At 26.3% G+C, this 7,663-nt stretch overlaps 1 pseudogene; it reads right to left on the bottom strand.

Moving 5' to 3' along the window:
- LOC114924044 (4-coumarate--CoA ligase-like 9) overlaps nt 1-1,480 on the bottom strand; it is a 12,278-nt pseudogene extending 10,798 nt beyond the window's left edge.
- Between the last annotated feature and the right edge of the window lie 6,183 nt (nt 1,481-7,663).

Below are 7,663 nucleotides of genomic sequence, written 5' to 3'. Positions count from 1 at the left end.
CTCTCAAAAGATCCTCGATCTAGGACATTGGGTAAGGCAGTGATTAATGGTTTCTTCTTCCATTTGACATCTCGGACAGTTGGGATTTGCGAAAGGGAATCGCCGGTGAAGAAGAGATAATACCAGTATCCGTTCGTGAAGGCATTTTCAAATAAAAATTTGGACTTTGTGAGGAAGTCTTCTCTTCTAGAGATCTTTCCAAACTGAGGTACTTAGATTCTCTCCAAGATCTATTTTTGGCTTTGAATAAAAAAATCTATGATTTGGATTTGTTGAGGGACCATTGCAGAACATCTTCCCCTTCTCCTGGCTTAATTGATTGGATTCTGCTTTTAATTTCAGGTGGAAAAAACTTCATTTAATATGTCTTATTTTCATTCTCTATTTTCTGTCAGTAAGTCCCTAACCCATATGTGCTGACCAGGGTTAGAATCAGAAGCAATGCTAATTGGATATAGAGGAGATAACCACGGGTTAGAAATTATTCGAATTGTAGAATTGGAACCTACTTTTCAATTGAGGTCTTTCTCAATAACCTTTCTGCCCTCCAACATACTCCGCCATTTTCACGAAGGTGAGTTTTCTGATTCAGCATTCATTGAATTATCATATCTATAGTACTTCTCCCTATATATCTGAACTAGGGTAGAACTGCTTGCCTAGTAAAGTTAAGTTTTGGGCTCTAAGATCTTGAAAACCAAGACCTCCCTCCTTTTTTGGCCGTGTCATTTGGTTCTAACTGATCCAAATCATACGCCTTTCGTTACCTCTTTGATCCCACCAAAAATTTGTCAAAATATTGTGAATTTCAAATAGTAAAGTATCCGGTAATTTAAAACAAAAGAGTGTATGAATTGGCACTACCTCACCAACTGCTTTTAATAAGACCTGCTTACCTCTTGTTGATAATAAATTTCGGTGCCATCCATGAATCTTCTTTCTTACTTTCTCCTTAATTTCACTAAAAATTTATCTTTTAGACTTATGAATAAAAGAAAGAAGTCCCAAATATTTGTCTTGAACTCCAATATGGTGGATATTTAATTTGTTTGCCACATGAACTCGAATGGGGAAGAGTGTTATTACTTAAGAATACCGCTAATTTATCCAAATTGATCTGTTGATCACTAAATTCTTTATACGAGTTTAGCAAGTTAAGAATACTATCACAGTTATCCTCTTAAATTTTATAGAAAAGAATGGAATCATCCGCAAATAATAAGAGATTTATAGTAACACACCATTAATTAACCTGAATACCTAGAACCTGTCTGTTTTGTTCTACTTTGTGTAGCAAAAAAGAGAGTCCTTCTGCATAGAATAAAAAAAGATAGAGAGAAAAGAAGGTCATCCTACCGGATACCTCTTTCTGGCTTAAATAGCCAAAGAATTGCCCTTCCACAATAATAGAACAAGAAACCGTTGATACAAATTCATTAATGTAGTCAATCCACCTTGTTCCAAAATCAAGTTTGCCCATAATGAACCATAAAAAAACCTCCATTTAACTATGTTATATGTTTTATTTATGTCTAATTTAATAGACAATTCAGACTCAAAATTATATCTTTTTAATTTTTAGATAGCACATACATTTATGTGCTATAAAAATATTGTCAGAAATTAAAAGTCTTTTAATAAAAATACTTTGATTAGAACTCACTCAGAAATACATATATTTTTGTAGTCTATAGACTAAGATTTTCAAAAAATAATATAAAAATTCAATTAAAAAATAAAATATAGAGACTTAATTTAAAAATTTAATAAAATTATAGAGGTAACTAAACCAATTTCAAATGAGCATATCAAATCAAAACGACATAATAACATTATCAATTTTATCCACATTTATATTTTATATTCTATATTAGATTAAATTTGTTTAATAATTTCATAAAATGAATAAAATCAACGTGGATGAAGAAGGAAAATGTGTGGACAGCAATCAAATAAAACCTTCTTTGGTAAATGGACTATTGAGCAATTATTGAGCTAGGAAAGGTCTCTGAGACAGAGAGAGTGTGGGGTTTCCTAAGCTATGCATTATGCTTTATATATATAGGAATTTTTTTAATAATAAAATAAAAAAAATTATATTTCTCCAAACATAATTTTTAGACTTTAATTTTTAAAATACGATTTTTTTTTTATTTAAGCAAGTTTGTCGAACTCCAACGAACTCTATAAAAATTGGCAAATTCGCCTAACTCCCAACAAACTCATGTGTTTTGAAAATTAAAATCCAAAAGTCATGTGTTGAAAAAATATGAATTTTTTTATTTTATTATTGAAAAAAATCTTATATATATATAATATGAAAAAGTTTAGAACCAGTATTTTTGTTAAAATTTGACTAATATTTAATTAATAAAAAAAATAATTTTATATTATTAAATATAATTTTATATTATTAAAAATATTAATAGTAATTGATTAATAATTACAAATTATAAAATCTGCTGGCTCCTAATACTCCTCGTAATATACTCCATTGAGCTTAAATTAAGGATAATATCACAACTATTCAGTAGTTTCTATTGTAACCCTTTTACCTTTGTTTTAAGTTTTTAACTGATTCTTAATTTCTTATGCTTTACAATATTAATGGTTCTTATTAAGAAAAGAATAAAGCAATCTTTTTGAGAAAGTTACTTTGATGAGAACACCCTCGGTTAGCATTTTTTGTTCACCAAAGCTAATCTTTATGTTATTAATCTTTAGGATAATTCGTTTAATGTGAATTTTTTTATATGATTTAGTCATATGTAATTTCTTATTAGTAACTTTTTTTAAAGAATGTCATATTTGAATTTTATTTCTTTAATTAATAGTAAAGAATTATACACAATTAGTCTTGCATAGTTTTGGTTTGTGTTGTTTCTCAAATTTGTTTTGAATTAAGGTTTGAAAATTGAATTGGTCAAATAAAATTTAAAGAGTTAAAAGTTTAATTGAAGTTAAATGGGAGTTAAATTATATATAATAAAATAATATATATTTTTTTAAAATAATTTTTTATATTTTATTATTTTAAATTAGTTAACTGCTAAAAAATTATATTAGTTTAACTAGTTAATCAATTTTTTGATCAATTTTCTAATTTTTTGATTGGTATACTTTAAATTGATTTTTTATTTGAACAAAATTAATTTAGTAATTGATTTTTGATAAATCTAATTGAGCTGGACATTTCGATCTTATTTTTAGAACTATAGTTTGTAGGTTTTTTTTTAAATAAATAATTTAATTATTTTAATTACTAAAATAAATAATTTGTAGTGTATTTACCAATATACATCACATTTATTTATCTCGTTTATATTGTAAACAAGATAATTTTATACGTATCTTGTTTACATTATAAACAAAATAATTTTTTATGTATCTCGTTTACAGTATAAACGAGATAAATAAATGTGGTGTAAATTAATAAATATATTACAAATTATTTATTTTGATAATTAAAATAATTAAATTATTTATTTTAAATAATCCTAGTTTGTATATGATGATGAGAGCATGACATGCTAATAAAATGGTAATGTGAAAATGAAAGTTAAAATCGGATTTAAATTTTACTCAGGTGGCTTCCTTGAATGTTCATGTATGTGTCTAGTGCGCCAGCACTTTAGTTTTTAAAAAAGGATGGCAATAACATTTAAAGAAAAAAAAAGTTGTAAAGTTTATAAGTCTCTATCACGTTTAAAAGATCATCACTCATGCAACATTGGAATGGGACTATCCGAAACAGATTATTTAAAATGAAAAGATAGGTATAAAGTGATAAACTAAAAGTTTAATTATTATTAAATTTATAATTTTTATTATATGAGAATATTATTATTTTAGTTCAAAAAGTAATTAGATATTTACTTTTTTTTTATTTTACTAATATTCTTACTTTAAAAGAAATTAATCCAAAAATTATTATATATCTTACCAAGTCAATATAAGTAAGCGCCACTGATATTCTTCTTTCTTGTATTTTTGTCTTTTTCTTTTGGAATAGTTTGTAGGTATTGTCACAAAGTATTATTATTGATGAGTATAAACTATAAAGTATTGGAAGATTTTTAAGTGTATCGTCATATCGGTATATAAGTGATTTTTAACCGTTGATCTTAATTATATAATAATTATATATATTATATATATTTTATATAATTAAGATTAACAGTTAAAAATCACTGAAACACCGGTACGACAACACACTTAAAAATTTTTCTAAAGTATTTCTATGAAGAAATAAATTAAACTATATTGGATTAATTCTTTCCATCCATGCAATAATATAATGCACAAATAATTGGTTAATTAAGTGATGATAAATAATCTTCTTCCATTCTCAATGCTTTTTTATATTTAGATCGTAGAGAATAAATATATCTAAACTCGCTTTAATTTCTGCCACTTTGATCAACTTTCATTGATAAGCTGATTTTATTTACCTCTATTTGAAAAAATATTGCATTATTTTCAAATATTTATTATTTATGTTTAAAAATTCCAAGTACAACAAGAAGGTAATTCAGTGAAATAAATAAACTTATACACATGATGCTCCATAATTGCTACAAATACTAATTTGGGAAAAGGCATCAAGAAATTATTATTATTATTATTATTATTTGTTAGAAATAAGAGACTAAATTGGAGGAAGAATTTGTGTATTATTGAGTGTAATTAAGTTGTCTGGACAATATAGAAGAGTATTTATAGAGGCTAAGAGATTCGTAATAATAAAGACATAATATTCTATAATAAATATTCAGATATATTAAATAATTCTAATTGATCATAATTATATTCTAACATCCCCCTAAAACTCAAGTGATGAAACTTATTTAAAACAACGAAATAAAGAAAAAAAAACTGCATAAACTGAGAAAACGGATGCAGACGGAACTGCCAAAAGGAAGCGCAGATGGAACTGCCGCTAGTCTGAAGGAAGCGCAGACAGACTGCCGCTTAGTCTGAAGGAAGCGAAGACTGAATTGCCGCATGTCTGAAGGAAGCGCAGACGGAACTGCCGCTTATCTGAAGGAAGCGCAGACTGAACTGCGGCTATCGAAGGAAGTGCAGACGAAACTGCCAAAAAGAAACCCAGACGGAACTGTCACAAGGAAACACAGACGAAACGCAAACCGAACTGTCACGAGAGAACGCAGATGGAACTGCCACGAGAGAACGTAGACAGAATTGCCACGAGAGAACGCAGACGGAACTGTCGAAAGAGAGCAAAAACTATATGATTTCTTCATGAGAATGGGTAAGCAGCAGATGACAATGGTGTTTGATCATTCGACTCGAAAAAACACAAGACAGAGAAAACAGGCTAGTCGGTGGAGTAACAAAAGGTAAGAAAAAATGGCACAAAAAAAAAAGTGCAAAAACTACGATGATTTCATCGCAAGGAAAACAACCTATTATCTTCAAGGAGGAATGATTTGTGTATTATTGAGTGTAATCAAGTTGTCTATTCAAGTTGTTTGGAATAATACAATATAAAAGAGTATTTATAGAGGCTAAGAGATTCGTAATAATAAAAACGTAATATTCTATAATAAATATTCAGATATACTAAATAATTCTAATTGATTCTAATTATTATTATTATTATTATTATTATTATTATTATGGAAAAAAACTATCGTTCAAAAAAATAGTCAAACAGTATTTATAAATTGTAGATTACACGTTAAATCTGAAACTAAATAAAAAAATATAGATAAATTTTATGTTAAACTATAATTTAAGAAGAGATACATAATTCGATTACTAAATCTTATAAGATAAAAATAAAAATAAATCATAATCTTTTTAATTTTTGATTTTACAAAAAAAATACTGTAATACAAAAAAATATCATTTCTTTTCCTCCAAATAGATCTAATAGCTTTTTGAATATAAAAATATTTCCCTGAAATTATTATTATAGAGTTCATACAAGATAAAATAATCATATATCTGAAGATGGTGCACAAAGGGCTATATATGCAAACAGGCATCTTGTGCCTTTCATAATATATAGAATACAGCCTGTCAAGATATTGTTGCACACTTGCACATATGTTGTTATCAGTTATCAATAAACAATAATAACTTGCATGCAATGGAAATTGTAAAATAATATACACAAAAAAAAAAGAGAAAAATTGCGAGTAAAAATATTAGTTGTTTTTTTTTTCCCCGCTACTTGAATCTTGAGTAGACAAATAATATTTGTAACTAGGGCAATTACCCCTAGGCTTAATTAAGAATGGATAATGCTTGTATTTTTTTTATTGTTAGAGTAGTAAATTAGTAATTCTTCAACAAACTTTTTTGGTTGAATTATTGGTGCACTCATCTACTAAATTAAGTGTTGATGATTTAGATTTTACATTATATATGTAACAACTTATCAATTAGTTGCATATTTTTAAATAGAATTTAGCTACAAGACATATCTATCAGGCTGGAAAATATTAGGAAAAAAAAGTAATTGTTCATCTTTGTCTCAAATACTAAGTTTTTTTTTTTTTTTTTGGATAAAAAAATGAGATCATGTTGAAAATTATTATCTCTAGTTAAAATTGGATAGTACTGGCAAGGGAACTGACATTATTGTTCACTATAGACACCAGGTAGGTCCTTATGGGTTTTTTTCGTCCTATATCCAAGATGAGAATCGATAAAAAAAAATTTCAATTAAAAATAAAATCTTAATGTCATTTGTACAAGGTAGAAAAAATAAAAATATATGTATTTCTTATATAATCAAAGACTAACCAATTAGGGACAAATATACCTCATATTCTCATAAGCTTGAAGGAAACCATAGATTTCATTTTTAGAGATAATATAAATTGGAAAAGTAATTTAGTTATACATAATTTAAAAAAAAAAAAAAGTTTTCTTTCGTAATAATCTAAAGAGACACTAAACTTAGGGGAAAAAATACTAAATTTATTTAGAATTTAATTTTGATATAGTAAAATAATTTTATACGTATATTTAATTATATAATATTATATTAATAAAAATAATTATTTTTTACATTGACTACATAAATAATCATTCAATTATACAATTGTGTAACACGGTTAATATATCAAAATTAAACTCATTTGTTTATATTACGAAGCTTTTATCATTTGCTAAAAACACAAATAAACCATCCAAAAAGAGTTAATTTTTTTTAAAGTCCGTTAATTCTTGGACTCTTTTTTTTATAGAAGTAAAAATAGTAATATACTTTAATAGTGTAATTTTTAGTATTTTTTAAAAATGTGAAAGACACACAAATCAAAAGTTTTAATTTCTATACCTCAAATTTTTAAATTTTTTTTTACAAAAATCTCTCGGTCTGATTTTTATACCTCACAAATCAGATGATCTGACTTTTATACTTCTTATAAATTAGACGGTTCAATTTCTATTTCTAATTAAACAATTTTCCGTTTAAAAATAACACTCCATCAATCCACATTTAAACAAAAATACTATTATTACTCCAATATCAAAAACAAAAAGTGTAATTCTTGAACATAGATGAGCAAAGTGATAAAAATAAAAATAAAAATCAACCATTGATATAGACACATACCCTAACAATGATTGTGGGCCCCACCGTATATGGTACCCCTATGAATGTTATTGCTTATTATATTCATACCAT

This window comes from Arachis hypogaea, chromosome 18, assembly GCF_003086295.3.
Source record: "Arachis hypogaea cultivar Tifrunner chromosome 18, arahy.Tifrunner.gnm2.J5K5, whole genome shotgun sequence".
Classification (NCBI taxonomy): Eukaryota; Viridiplantae; Streptophyta; class Magnoliopsida; order Fabales; family Fabaceae; genus Arachis; species Arachis hypogaea.
Note: the sequence above shows the minus strand (reverse complement) of the source record. Positions and strands in the feature narration are given on the sequence as shown.